We start from the raw sequence: 14,053 nt of genomic DNA on the forward strand, positions 1-14,053 counted from the left end.
AAGGGCTGCCATATTTTATAAAATAATTCGGTCTTTCGGTGCACCATATACTTATCTTTTTAAAAGGGTATGTGGAGAAAGCAAGAACAATGTACTCAGTTGAATGATCAGCCATGATCGTACAGAACAGCACTGAGGGCCGAATGTCCTACTCCTGCTCTTGTTGTCTATGTTTCTATGCTGTACAGGACCCTGGTGAGATCACGTCTGGAACATTGTGTGCAGTACTGGTCTCCTTGGTTAAGGAAGGATGTAAACTCATTGGAGGCAGTTCAGAGATTATCTATGAAACTAGTAGCTAGAATGCACTTGTTGTTTTATGTGGAAAGATTGGATAGGCTAAGGGTTTGTATTCACTGGAGTTTAGAGGAGTGAAATGTGACTTGATTGAACCACATTTATTCCTAAAGGATCTTATCAGGGTGGATATGGAAAGGATGTTTGCTATTGTAGGAAAATCTAGTCCTATTTCAGAATAAAGCATTAGCCATTTAAGACAGAATTCCTTTTCTTCACAAAGGATTTTGAATCTTTGGAAAGCTCTTCCAAACAACACAATAGCAGCAGAATCCTTGAATATTTTTATACATAGATTCTTGATAACGGGGTGAAAGATTATCAGGGTGTGATAACCCCTACAAGACCCATGGGGTATCACTAATTAATCTCCCTGTGGAGCTCATTGAGAATGAGTTCCCTTGGTGCCAGGTATTGGCCTGGAACTCGTCACCTGAGCCCTTAAGCAGACCCAGATCTCTGAGCCAGGAGACCCAGGTTCAAGTCCCACCTTCAATAACACCTCAGAACAGGTTGGCTGGAAAACAGAAAGGAAAGCACAGCCAGGGATGGAGCTGCAGAATTACCCATCCCCAGGCCTCTGCACACCATGAGTAGTGGCTCAATTGTAGTGTTCAGCAACAAATGATGCCCCTTTCCAATCGGATTTCCTGAGTTATTACACAGTGGCAGGCAGGAATTATGGAGTGATCAGATCAGCCATGACCTGAATGTATGGCAAAACAGGTTCAAGGAGGGAGCGGGCTGCTCCTGTTCCTGATTCATATTCACCAGCAACTCTCCACCTTTGATAGTCGGACCTGCAGGAACTGATGAGGAAACACTGATGATTAAAAAATCAGCATGGAAATGTCTCTGGTTCTCTGACTCTCTTTGTACGTGTAAGAAGGGAAAGGAGTGATCCCCAAGTCTCAGTGTGGAGAATAATATTTGCGATGGCACTGAGAAAGATTATGGGTGTGAAATTACAGGGGGATTTTGAGGAGGTTCCGCTGGGTGCCTTGTGTGCTGTTTGGCGTCCTCACACCTCCCAGGTCCCAATGTTTAACCGCAGCCCAATAACTCAGTGCTATTTGCTGATGAAGTCATCAATATCAGCTTTGATCCTTCACTCTCCTGATCTTCATCCATTACCAGCAGAACTCACTGACCATGGAGCTGATTGGGCAGCACTGAGGGATCCTGTCTGATCAAATTGACACCAACTGGAACAGCCTCACTCCCACCCCCACCCTCACTCCATTCCCGTCCCTCTTCCCAACCTCACCTCTTTTCCGACTGCCAGGAGAAAGTGAGGACTGCAAATGCTGGAGAGTCAGAGTCGAAAAGTGTGGTGCTGGAAAAGCACAGCCGGTCAGGCAGCATCTGAGGCGCAGGAGAGTCAACGTTTCAAGCATAAGCCCTTCATCAGGAGCGAGATTAGATTCCCTACAGTATGGAAACAGGCCTTTCGGCCCAACTAGTCCACACCGACCCTCTGAAGAGCAACCCACTCAGACCCATTCCCCAAACCTATATTTACCCCTGACTAATGCACCTCAACACTATGAGCAATTTAGCATGACCAGTTCACCTGACCTGCACAGCTTTGGATTGTGGGAGGAAACCGGAGCACCCAGAGGAAACCCACGCAGACACGGGGGGAATGTGCAAACTCCACACAGTCAGTCGCCTGAGGCGGGAATTGAACCTTCAGCCCCGAAGCTATGTGGCAGCAGTGCTAACTGCTGAGTCACCCTGCCACCTGAAACGTTGACTCTCTTGCTCCTCGGATGCTGCCTGACCGGCTGTGCTTTACCAGCACCACATTTTCTACTCTATTCTGACTGCCAACCTCTCTCACTGCTACACGCACTCTCCACTCTGCTCGCCATGCTCAACCTCACTTTTAACCACAATCCTCACCATCACACCCTAAACCCTGCCCCTCACCCGCGTCCCACCAACCTTCATTGCCACCTTGACTCTCACCCTTCCTATCCCCGTGAATGGAGCCCTCATCACTTGAATCCAGACTCTTCAAGGTCTCATGGCTTCAGGTTAAATATTGGCAAGCTAACCTCCTGCTGATTACCACGTACCATTCTCCCTTGGCTGATGAATCAGTACTCATGCTGAACAATGCTTAGAGGAAGCACAGAGGATGGCAAGGGCACAGAATGCACTCTGGGTGGGGGATGACAATGCCCACCAACAAGAGTGGCTCAGCAACAGCCCTACTGATCGAGCTGGTCAGGTCTTAAAGGACATTGCTGGGTCTGCGGCAGGTGGTGAGCGACAAACATACGTGACCTCATCCTCACCAATCTACCAACAGATGAATTTGTCCATGACAGTATTGGTAAGAGTGGTCACTGCATAGTCTTTGGTTTCAAAGATTTTTATTGTTACCCTAAGAATTTACTTTGATCCCTACAGTGTGAAAACAGGCCATTCAGCCCAACATGTCCACACTGACCCTCTGACGCATTCCCATACCCTATCACTCTACATTTACCCCAGACTAATGCACCTAACCTACACATCCCTGAACACTATGAGCAATCACCCAGTTTAATAGTGCAATCAGTTTGGTTAAATTAGTAGATGAAGGAATGTGATATAAATGCAAAGTAGGGGAAAGTGAGGACTGCAGATGCTGGAGATCAGAGCTGAAAATGTGTTGCTGGAAAAGCGCAGCAGGTCAGGAAGCATCCAAGGAGCAGGGGAATCGATGTTTCGGGCATGCTGCACTTTTCTAGCAACACATTTTCAGCATAAATGCAAAGTATCCAATTTTATAGCCATATTCCCCCCTGTCCTTTTGTGTACCAAATATTTTCTGCAAATCCATAAACACCGCATCAACAGCATTTATCTTGTCAAGCCTTCTGTTACGTCTTCAATAAACCTCAGCAAGTGTGTCAAAACATGGTTTGACCTTTAGAAATATATGCTGACTTGGGTGGGTCCAGAAGAGTGTGCAGTCCCTTGAAGTGCAATGGGTCCAAAAGGGAGAAGTCCCTTTAAACCCAGTGGGTCTAGGAGGGTGAGGTCCCTTTAAACCCAGTGGGTCTAGGAGGGTGAGGTCCCTTTAAACCCAGTGGGTCCAGGAGGGTGAGGTCCCTTTAAACCCACTGGGTCCAAGAGGGTGAGGTCCCTTTAAACCCAATGGGTCGGGGCGGGAGGGGTGTGAGGTCCCTTTAAACCCAGTGGGTCCAGGAGGCATGGAGCAATAAAGCCCTCCCCTTGCGTCATTTCCGGTCCGATGGTCATTCGAGACTACAACTCCCGACAGGCCTCGGGCCCGCTCCACTGCGCATGCGTCTCTCCGCTGGCCTCCAGGCCGCTGCCGGTTCCGAGTCTCCACGGGATTCCGGTAAAGAGCCGCCGGCGGCGGGGCCCGGGCCCGAGCACCGCGGGGACACGGCGTCAATAGCCGGGTGGGAGGGGCCGTCCGGGTGAGGGGGGTGTGAGGGGGGGGAGAGCCGGGACAGGGGGGAGGAATATCGGGGAGAGGAGGGGGTCCTGTTTTGGAGTCGGTGGGGGGAGGGGAGGGGGTCCTGTTTTGGAGTCGGTGGGGGGAGGGGAGGGGGTCCTGTTTTGGAGTCGGTGGGGGGAGGGGAGGGGTGGGGGGTCCTGATTTGGAGTCGGTGGTGGGGAGGGGAGGGGAGGGTGTCCTGTTTTGGAGTGGTGGGGGGGAAGGACGGGAGGGTGTCCTGTTTTGGAGTGGTGGGGGGGAAGGACGGGAGGGTGACCTGTTTTGGAGTGGTGGGGGGGACGAAGGGGAGGGGGTCCTGTTTTGGAGTCGGGGTGGGGAGGGGAGGGGGTCCTGTTTTGGAGTCGGGTGGGGGGGAGCGGAGGGGGTCCAGTTTTGGAGTCGGTGGGGGGAGAGGAGGGGGTCCAGTTTTGGAGTCGGTGGGGGGAGGGGAGGGGGTCCTGTTTTGGAGTGCAGAGTGGGGAAGGAGGGGTGGGGGGTCCTGTTTTGGAGTCGGGGAGGGGAGAGGGTCCTGATTTGGAGTCGGTGGTGGGGAGGGGAGGGGAGGGTGTCCTGTTTTGGAGTCGGTGGGGGGAAGGACGGGAGGGTGTCCTGTTTTGGAGTGGTGGGGGGGAAGGACGGGAGGGTGTCCTGTTTTGGAGTGGTGGGGGGGAAGGACAGGAGGGTGACCTGTTTTGGAGTGGTGGGGGGGACGAAGGGGAGGGGGTCCTGTTTTGGAGTCGGGTGGGGGGGAGCGGAGGGGGTCCAGTTTTGGAGTCGGTGGGGGGAGAGGAGGGGGTCCAGTTTTGGAGTCGGTGGGGGGAGGGGAGGGGGTCCAGTTTTGGAGTCGGTGGGGGGGAGCGGAGGGGGTCCAGTTTTGGAGTCGGTGGGGGGAGAGGAGGGGGTCCAGTTTTGGAGTCGGTGGGGGGAGGGGAGGGGGTCCAGTTTTGGAGTCGGTGGGGGGAGGGGAGGGGGTCCTGTTTTGGAGTCGGTGGGGGGAGGGCAGGGGGTCCTGTTTTGGAGTCGGTGGGGGGAGGGGAGGGGGTCCTGTTTTGGAGTCGGTGGGGGGAGGGGAGGGGGTCCTGTTTTGGAGTCGGTGGGGGGAGGGGAGGGGGTCCTGTTTTGGAGTCGGTGGGGGGAGGGGAGGGGGTCCTGTTTTGGAGTCGGTGGGGGGAGGGGAGGGGGTCCTGTTTTGGAGTCGGTGGGGGGAGGGGAGGGGGTCCTGTTTTGGAGTCGGTGGGGGGAGGGGAGGGGGTCCTGTTTTGGAGTCGGTGGGGGGAGGGGAGGGGGTCCTGTTTTGGAGTCGGTGGGGGGAGGGGAGGGGGTCCTGTTTTGGAGTGGGGAGCGGAGGGGGTCCTGTTTTGGAGTGGGGAGCGGAGGGGGTCCTGTTTTGGAGTGGGGAGCGGAGGGGGTCCTGTTTTGGAGTGGGGAGCGGAGGGGGTCCTGTTTTGGAGTGGGGAGCGGAGGGGGTCCTGTTTTGGAGTGGGGAGCGGAGGGGGTCCTGTTTTGGAGTGGGGAGCGGAGGGGGTCCTGTTTTGGAGTGGGGAGGGGGGGGGGGAGGGTCCTGTTTTGGAGTGGGGAGGGGGGGGGAGGGTCCTGTTTTGGAGTGGGGAGGTGGGGGGAGGGTCCTGTTTTGGAGTGGGGAGCGGAGGGGGTCCTGTTTTGGAGTGGGGAGCGGAGGGGGTCCTGTTTTGGAGTGGGGAGGGGGGGGGAGGGTCCTGTTTTGGAGTGGGGAGGGGGGGGGGAGGGTCCTGTTTTGGAGTGGGGAGGGGGGGGGAGGGTCCTGTTTTGGAGTGGGGAGGTGGGGGGAGGGTCCTGTTTTGGAGTGGGGGGGGGGAGGGTCCTGTTTTGGAGTGGGGAGCGGAGGGGGTCCTGTTTTGGAGTGGGGGGGGGAGGGTCCTGTTTTGGAGTGGGGAGCGGAGGGGGTCCTGTTTTGGAGTGGGGAGGGGGGGGAGGGTCCTGTTTTGGAGTGGGGAGGGGGGGGAGGGTCCTGTTTTGGAGTGGGGAGGGGGGGGAGGGTCCTGTTTTGGAGTGGGGAGGGGGGGGGAGGGTCCTGTTTTGGAGTGGGGAGGGGGGGGGAGGGTCCTGTTTTGGAGTGGGGAGCGAAGGGGGTCCTGTTTTGGAGTCGGGAGCGGAGGGGGTCCTGTTTTGGAGTGGGGAGCGGAGGGGGTCCTGTTTTGGAGTGGGGGGGGGGAAGGGTCCTGTTTTGGAGTGGGGAGGGGGGGGGAGGGTCCTGTTTTGGAGTGGGGAGCGAAGGGGGTCCTTTTTTGGAGTGGGAAGCGAAGGGGGTCCTTTTTTGGAGTGGGGAGGGGGGGGAGGGTCCTGTTTTGGAGTGGGGAGCGGAGGGGGTCCTGTTTTGGAGTGGGGAGGGGGGGGGAGGGTCCTGTTTTGGAGTGGGGAGCGGAGGGGGTCCTGTTTTGGAGTGGGGGGGGGAGGGTCCTGTTTTGGAGTGGGGAGGGGGGGGGGAGGGTCCTGTTTTGGAGTGGGGAGGGGGGGGGGGAGGGTCCTGTTTTGGAGTGGGGGGAGGGGGGGGGAGGGTCCTGTTTTGGAGTGGGGGGAGGGGAGGGGGTCCTGTTTTGGAGTGGGGGGAGGGGAGGGGGTCCTGTTTTGGAGTGGGGGGAGGGGAGGGGGTCCTGTTTTGGAGTGGGGGGAGGGGAGGGGGTCCTGTTTTGGAGTGGGGGGAGGGGAGGGGGTCCTGTTTTGGAGTGGGGAGGGGGGAGGGGAGGGGGAGAGGACGGGGTCCTGTTTTGGAGAGGGGGGGGAGTTGGGGGTCCTGCTTTGGAGTCGGGTGGGAGGGTAGAGGGGTCCTGTTTTGGAGTGGGGAGGGGGGAGGGGAGGGGGAGAGGACGGGGTCCTGTTTTGGAGAGGGGGGGGGAGTTGGGGGTCCTGCTTTGGAGTCGGGTGGGAGGGTAGAGGGGTCCTGTTTTGGAGTCGGGGGGGGGAGAGGAGTGGTCCTGTTTTGGAGTGGGGGGAGGGGAGGGGGTCCTGTTTTGGAGTCGGGGGGGTGCGGGGAGGGGGTCCTGTTTTGGAGTGGGGGGGAGTGGAGGGGGGGTCCTGTTTTGGAGTGGGGGGGAGCGGAGGGGGGGTCCTGTTTTGGAGAGGAGGTGGGTCCTGTTTTGGAGTGGAGGGGTGAGGAGGCGGAGAGGGGAGGGGGTCCTGTTTTAGAGTGGGGGGGAGGGGAATGTGGTTGGGTGGGAGGGGTGGGTGGGAGGGGGTCCAGTTTTGGAGTGGGGGGAGGGGTGGTTGGGAGGGGGGTCCAGTTTTGGAGTGGGGGGAGGGGAGGGGAGGAGGTCCTGTTTTGGAGTGAGGGGGGGAAGGGAGGATAGGAGGGGAGGTCCAGTTTTGGAGTGGGGGAGGGGTGGGGCGGGGAGGAGGTCCTGTTTTGGAGTGGGGGGGTGGGGAGGGGAGGAGGTTCTGTTTTGGAGTGGGGGGTTGGGGAGGGGGTCCTGTTTTGGAGTGGGGGTGGAGGAGGGGATGGGAGGCGGTCCTGTTTTGGAGTGGGTGCGAGGGGTGGGTCCTGTTTTGGAGTGGGTGGGGAGGCAGTCCTGTTTTGGAGTGGGGGTGGAGGAGGGGAGGGGAGGGGGTCCTGTTTTGGAGTGGGGGGGGAGGGGGCGAGGGGTGGCGGTCCTGTTTTGCCCTGGGGGGGAAGGGGGAGGTGAAAATGTGTGGGAATGTGGTATGGATAGGGCAGTCCTAAGGGGGATGTCTCTTCGCTTTGGTGGGGGGGGGGGGGGTGTCAAAATAGGATTGATGGAGAAAGATGTGGGAGAAGTTGAGGGAGAAGTGACCAGGGAAGAGTAGGAGAAGGAGGGGGAGGTGACCAGGGAGGAAAAGGAAGGAATGAGTATGAATTGAGGTAGGTTGTTGTTCTGGGTATGGAGCCAAACCTCTTAGAGAGCTCTTGGAGGGGGAGAGTTTGTAGTCAGTGGTGAGGATGTGGTACTGAGGGTTCCACTATTGAGGGGTGGGTGGAGGCAGGAGTGTGTGTCAGTTGGCTGGCAGGGTAGGTTAGATGGTTGAGCATGAAATGTCGACAACTGGTGGGTTATGCGTATGTGAGGTCCAAATATTGAAGAAGGTTGATAATTCCTCATTGCATGCGGTCTCGGAATATGGGCTTATTTGTTCTTTTAATGGCATTGTGGCAAGGCCACTGTTTCTTACCCTAACCAAATTGTCCTTGAACTGAGTGCTTTGCTTTGTCATTTCAGAGTGCACTTAAATGTCAACAGCCTTGTCCTGGGTCTGTCACCTTTAACAGGCCAAACCAGGTAAGGATGACACATATCTTTGCCAAAGGTGATTGGTGAGCCAGATTGACAGACAAAAAAAGCGCAATGATCATTCTCAGTCATGGTGACCCGTGAAGCTAGTTTTCAGTTATTGGGTCATTAATTGAATTTAAATTCTACCATCTGTTGTGGTATGATTTTAACCCACACCCCTGTAACATCAGTCCATGTCTCGAGGTATTCCTCTGAACCACTGTCCTGGCTCAGTGACTGACAAGGCAGCCCATCAGTCAGCTGTCATCTGTGGGCTTCTTTGAGAATAGATGTGCTACCTTGATATCTAGGGTAGCAGGAGCTCACCTGAACAACTGTCTTTTTCAGCACTGGCTTTTGCAATATGTAGTCCCCTAGCTTTTTATTTAATATTCAACAAGGAATCTGCTCCAGTTATTAATTTGTAATCCACATAGATTACAGCAGTCTAAGAGGCAGCTCACGACCGCATTCCTGAGGGCATGAAGGGATGGGAGGTAACTGCTGGCCCAGGCAGTGAAGATAACATCTTGGTGAGTTAATAAAGCAGTTATGATTTAGTGGGCGGCACGGTGGCACAGTGGTTAGCACTGCTGCCTCACAGCGTCAGAGAACCGGGTTCAATTCCCGCCTCAGGTGACTGACTGTGTGGAGTTTGCACATTCTCCCCGTGTCTGTGTGGGTCTCCTCCAGGTGCTCCGGTTTCCTCCCACAGTCCAAAAATGTGCAGGTTAGGTGAGTTGGCCATGCTAAATTGCCCGTAGTGTTAGGTTAAAGGGGTAAATGTAGGGGAATGGATCTGGGTGGGTGTGCTTCGGCGGGTCGGTGTGGACTTGTTGGGCCGAAGGACCTGTTTCCACACTAAGTAATCTAATCTAATCATAGTGAGCACCTGCTGGCAAAGTAGGTGTTGCTGGGTGCTGCTTAGGTATGCTTGTTCACAGCCTGTGGGTCAAGATGGTGGTTGGCATTTTCTTGTCCGGCTATTGAAGGACTTTTGTTCACATGTGAGCTCTTCTTGTTTTGATGAACAGGCAACTTGGTTAGATAAAAGGCTGTGGACTAAACTAATGTGACTGAGAACCTGAGACAGCTCGTGCCAAACACACAGACAACCTAACCCAACATCAGCTGTGGAGAAATTACTGGGATCTACAATTAAGGACAGGGTGACTGTGAAACTTGACCAGATTGAAGAGACCCCAACATGGATCTGAAAAGTAGACATTGTCGTTAATCTAATTGGAGCTTTGAATAAAGTGACTGAGTTGTGACCTAGGGAATATCAGTAAATATCATTTATATTTGGATTCCAGAAAGAATTTAACAAGGTTCCTCATAAGAGGCTAATAAAATTATTTACCTAGTTTGAGAGTTGGTTGGACCAATTCTAGGAGATAGTGTGGGGATAATGAGTATATATTCATATCGCAAGGAAGTGAATAGTGGTAACATAGACACGTAGAAGATAGGAGTAAGGGGGAGGCCATTCAGCCTTTCAAGCCTGCTCTGCCATTCATCACAGTCATGGTTGTTTGTCTAACTCAAAGCCTAATCCTGCTTTCTCCCTATAATCTTTGGTCCTATTTGCCCTAAGTGCTATATCAAGCCACCCCTTGTTACGTTTGGCATCAACTACTTCCTGTGGTCATGAATCCCACAGGCTCTCACCACTCTTTGGGTGAAGAAATGTCTCCTCATCTTAGTCCTAAATAGTCCACCCCTGAATCCTCAGACTGTGACCTCTGGTTCTGGACGTACCCACCATCGGGAACATCCTCCCTGCATTTACCCAGTCTAGTCCTGTTAGAATTTTATAAGTCTGTATGAAATCTCCCCCTGAATCAATCTCTCCTCATACGTAAGTCCCACTGTCCCCGGAATCAGCCTGGTAAACCTCTGCTGCATTCCCTTGAGAACAAGAGCATCCTTCCTCAGAAAAGGAGAGACCAAACTGTCATCCCTTTGAGTAACTCTACCCAATCTATCAAGGCCAACTCATGCCTCCTGTCTTTATAGTTTCCTTTATTAAGATTCAGCACCCTAGTCTCCAAATAAACTATCTCACTCTACACCTTGATTTTAAAAAGAAAAATCCATCTTGTTAAGGTCACTTATCCCCAAAGGGTCTCTCACAGCTAGATTGGCAATGGTTCCTTTCTCATTACACAGTACCTGGTCTAAGATGGCCTGCTCTCTAGTTGGTTGCTCCACATATTGGTCAAGGAAACCATCCTGTAAACGTTGTCAAGAATTCTTCCTCCATGGCATTGTGGCTAATTTGATTTGCCCAATTTATGTGCAGATTAAAATCACCCACGATCATTGATATTCCCTCATCACATGCATCACTTAATTTCCTGTTCCGTGTCATTCCCAACACCACCACTGCAGTTTGGGGGTCTAAATATGACACCCACTAAGGATTTTTGCCCCTTTGGTATTTCTCAACTCTCCCCATACAGAGTCCACATTGTCAGAGCTAATATCCTTTCTCATTGTTGTGTTAATTTCCCCTTTAACCAGCAATGCCACTGCGCCACCTTTTCCTTTTCCTTTTCCTATAAATGTTGAATACCCTGGGACAATCAATTCCCTTCCCTTGTCACCTTGCAGCCATGTCTCTGTAATCTCAATTGTATTGTACCAATTTACATCGATCTGTCCGATTAGTTCAATCACTTGATATTGAATGCTTTGTGCATTTCGACACAGCATTTTAATTTGTTCCACTGATAAATGTCCCTACTTTTTTATAATTTCTTGGTGCATAAAGATACTTGCCTGTTCTGTGTCTCAACTTTATTGTCTGGTAACCATCCGCTGCATTGCTAACCTGCATTCTTAATTCCTCCTTTAATTTGGGTTGTCTAATTTCCCATATAACTGAACCCCCCCCCCCCCCCCCCACACACACATACACACACACACACACACACACACACACACACCATTTAGTTTAAAGCCCTGTTGTCAGCCAAAGTTGTGTGATTTGCTAGGATTCTCGTCCCAGCATGATGCAGATGAAGACTCCTGTCGGAACAGGTCCTTTCTTCCCCAGTATTTGACCCAATGTCCCATGAATTCAAACCCATTTCTCCCACACCAATCTTTGGTCCACGCATTTACCTGCTAAACCTTATTTTGACCCTATGCCAAGTAGCTCATGGCACAGGTAGTAATTCAGAGATGATTACCTTTTTTAGTTATGCTTTTTAATTTAGCTCCTAGCTGTTCACACTCCCGTAGCAAAACCTCCGCCCCAGTTTTATCGATGTCGTTGGTACCTAATGTGGACCACAACCACTGGATCTTTACCCTCTCACTCCCAAGTTCCTGTGCAGCCCAGAGGAGAGATCCTCAATGCGAGCACCAGATAGGCAACACAACCTTTAGGGACTTTCGATCCTGGTCACAGGACAGTATCTATGCCCCTAACAATACCATCCCCAATTACAATGACAATACCCACGCTGTCCCCACTTGAATGGCTCTCTGCACCACAGTGTTAGTCAGTCAGCTCATCCTCCTTTCAGTGTTCATTCAGGGAGCAAAACTCTTGAACTTGCTGGACAAGGACAGGGGCTGAGACTCGTGCAACTCTACCCCTGGATCCCTCTACCTGCCTCACTCACAGCCACGCCCTCCTGTCCCTGACCACTGGCTGAATTCAAGTTGGTTCGTCTAAGGAGTGTGACTGTCTCCTGAAACACAGCATTTGGGTAACTCTCCCTCTCCCTGATGTGTCGCAATGCTTGAAGCTCAGACTCCAGCTCATCAACTCTGAGCCAAGGTTCTTTGAGCAACCAACATCTACAACAGAGTTTTTAATTAAACTGTTCATCTCTGCACAAGTGGGATTTGAAACTGAGATTCTGGCTCTGAGGTACGGCCTGCATACTAAGAACCCTCCTAGTGTAGTGAGGGTCTGGGCTGGGATTTAGAAAGAGCATAATGTGATGCATTGAGTGTGACAGAAACTGGGGGCTGGGTTACAAAGTAAGCATGAAGCCATCCATTTTGGATGAAAAGGATTTATTGATGTATCCCATTTAAATAGAATGCTAGGAAGGGTGGAGATCCAGAGAGATTGCGAACCAAGTACACAGATAACTGAAATGTAATTGTCTAGAGCAAAACATCTGTCAAAAAAGGCAGATTTTGTTTTATAACTGGAGAGCAAGAATCTAAATGGGAGGAAGTTTAATCCAGCTGTATAAAACCCTGGTTCGAGAATGTCTGGAATATTTTGTACAGTTCCGGGTACCATATCTGAGGAAAGATGCATATTAGCTTGGCTTGTCTTCTCTGTGATGTAAAGTTAATTTTAGTTGAGATTGTGTGTTTTGATGAGGGGTGGGGAGAGTTTTTTTCTGTGGCTGGGGAGATGCAGGATAAGGGATTATCATCTTGAAAATCAGCGCCTGCCTCATCCAGAGGGAAATGAAGAAATTACTTGTTTAAACAAAGAATGCTTCAAGTGTGGATATTTCTCAAAAAGCAGTAGATGCCAGCTTAATGTTCCTCCTTTATTCTTTCCACGAGATGTAGATGTCACTGGAAAGGCCAGCATTTTGTGGGCAGTTATGGTTCTTGGAATGTTCTCGTTATTCACATACTGAAATGAGGTCTTACTGTGAGGAACTGCCAAGGTTAAAAACCATGTTTGAGTTGATGGTGAATTTATGTTCGGGCTAGGAGAAGCAGGTATTAGAGTACCATCTCTGAAGGCGAGTGGGTTTGAAATGATTACTGTGGGAGTTGGGAACCCAGCCCTAGCACTATCCAAATAGGGCTGCTGTACTTTAATGGCAACCAACATCTTAACTCTTCAGTGGATGCCATAAACATATTTAATGATCCTGCCTCCGCTACACCTGGGAAAGAGTTCCAAAGACTCATGCACCTTTGAGGAGCGAGGGAAAAACAACTATCGTGTTTCAGTCTTAATTGGAAGGCATTTTCAGTTTTTTTTAAACTATACCTTAATTCTCCTCTCTCCCACAAGGGGGAATATCTTTTAGCATCTATTGTGTCCGTTTCCTTCAGCATCATATACATTTCAATAAAATCACCTCTCATTCTTCTAAACTCTGGATACAGGGCTGGGAGGTCCAATCCTCCTTGAGATAATCCCCTGATCGTGTGAAACTTCTCTCAACTACCTGTGATGCATTTACATCTTTCTTAAAAGCAATCAAAAGTGTACACAGCACTTAAACTATGGTGTCACCCATGTTCTGTACAGGTGTCCCTTCTTTTATATTTCATTCCACTTAAACAAAATCTTGGCATTTAGTTAGCCTTCTTGAATACCAGTGTACTCACTTTGTGATTCATGTAGCAGGACACCCAGATTCCTCTGTTAGTTCTGCACGTTCTCGCCATATGCCTTTTATTTAAATCTTCCTGCCAAATTGGACAAGTTCTCACATGATCGTTCATCTGGCAGTTTTTTTTGCCCAGGGTCGAGAGTGTGGTTGATGTCTGAAACATCGACTCTGCTGCTCCTCAGATGCTACTGTGCTTTTCCAGCAGCAGACACCCTCTCCTCTGATCTTCAGCATCTGCAGTACTCACTTTCTCCTAATGTTTTTGCCTATTTAAGTAACCTAATACTACCCCTTTGCAAACTCCTTGTGACCTTTTCAAAACTTAGTGATGACACAAAGATAGGTATCAGTGAATTTAACAAGCGTGTACCCAGGTCCTGTCCTCCCAGTCATATTGATCAAAAATAATTTGCATCCTGCCAGCCTATAAACAAGCCTTTCATAATCCATCCTCTACTTGTTAGTCTGAAAGTTGAGGAAACCGTGTGTATTGCTATCAAACCTGCTATTTTCACCCTTAAAAATCTTACCTTTTTGCAGATACACCCTCTGCTTCCTTTCCTCGTTCAGATCCTTGACAGTGTCTGTTACCTCCTCACTGTGTCTAATCGCACTCTGTATGTTTGAATTTCTCCACTCTTCTATCAAAATATTGAAGGCAGTAGCAGGAGTAGGCCATTCAACCCCTCGGGGATGCTCTG

At 51.3% G+C, this 14,053-nt stretch overlaps 1 protein-coding gene across 3 annotated transcripts in view; it reads left to right on the forward strand.

Annotated features, from left to right (window-relative positions):
* Nucleotides 1-3,577: 3,577 nt before the first annotated feature.
* Nucleotides 3,578-14,053, forward strand: part of LOC122562861 (serine/threonine-protein phosphatase 4 catalytic subunit) — a 41,375-nt gene continuing 30,899 nt past the window's right edge. The window contains exons 1-3 of one of the 3 annotated variants that reach the window (XM_088000238.1): nucleotides 3,614-3,655; nucleotides 7,966-8,025; nucleotides 8,457-8,552. The gene's annotated coding sequence lies outside the window, so the exon portion shown is untranslated. Of the gene's footprint in view, nucleotides 3,656-7,965; nucleotides 8,026-8,456; nucleotides 8,553-14,053 lie in introns of all 3 variants that reach the window. The other 2 variants (XM_088000239.1, XM_088000237.1) reach the window with 2 other exon arrangements.

This window comes from Chiloscyllium plagiosum, unplaced genomic scaffold (genome assembly GCF_037043375.1).
Source record: "Chiloscyllium plagiosum isolate Xiang-an unplaced genomic scaffold, Cpla_swu_hap1 HiC_scaffold_24, whole genome shotgun sequence".
Taxonomy (NCBI): Eukaryota; Metazoa; Chordata; class Chondrichthyes; order Orectolobiformes; family Hemiscylliidae; genus Chiloscyllium; species Chiloscyllium plagiosum.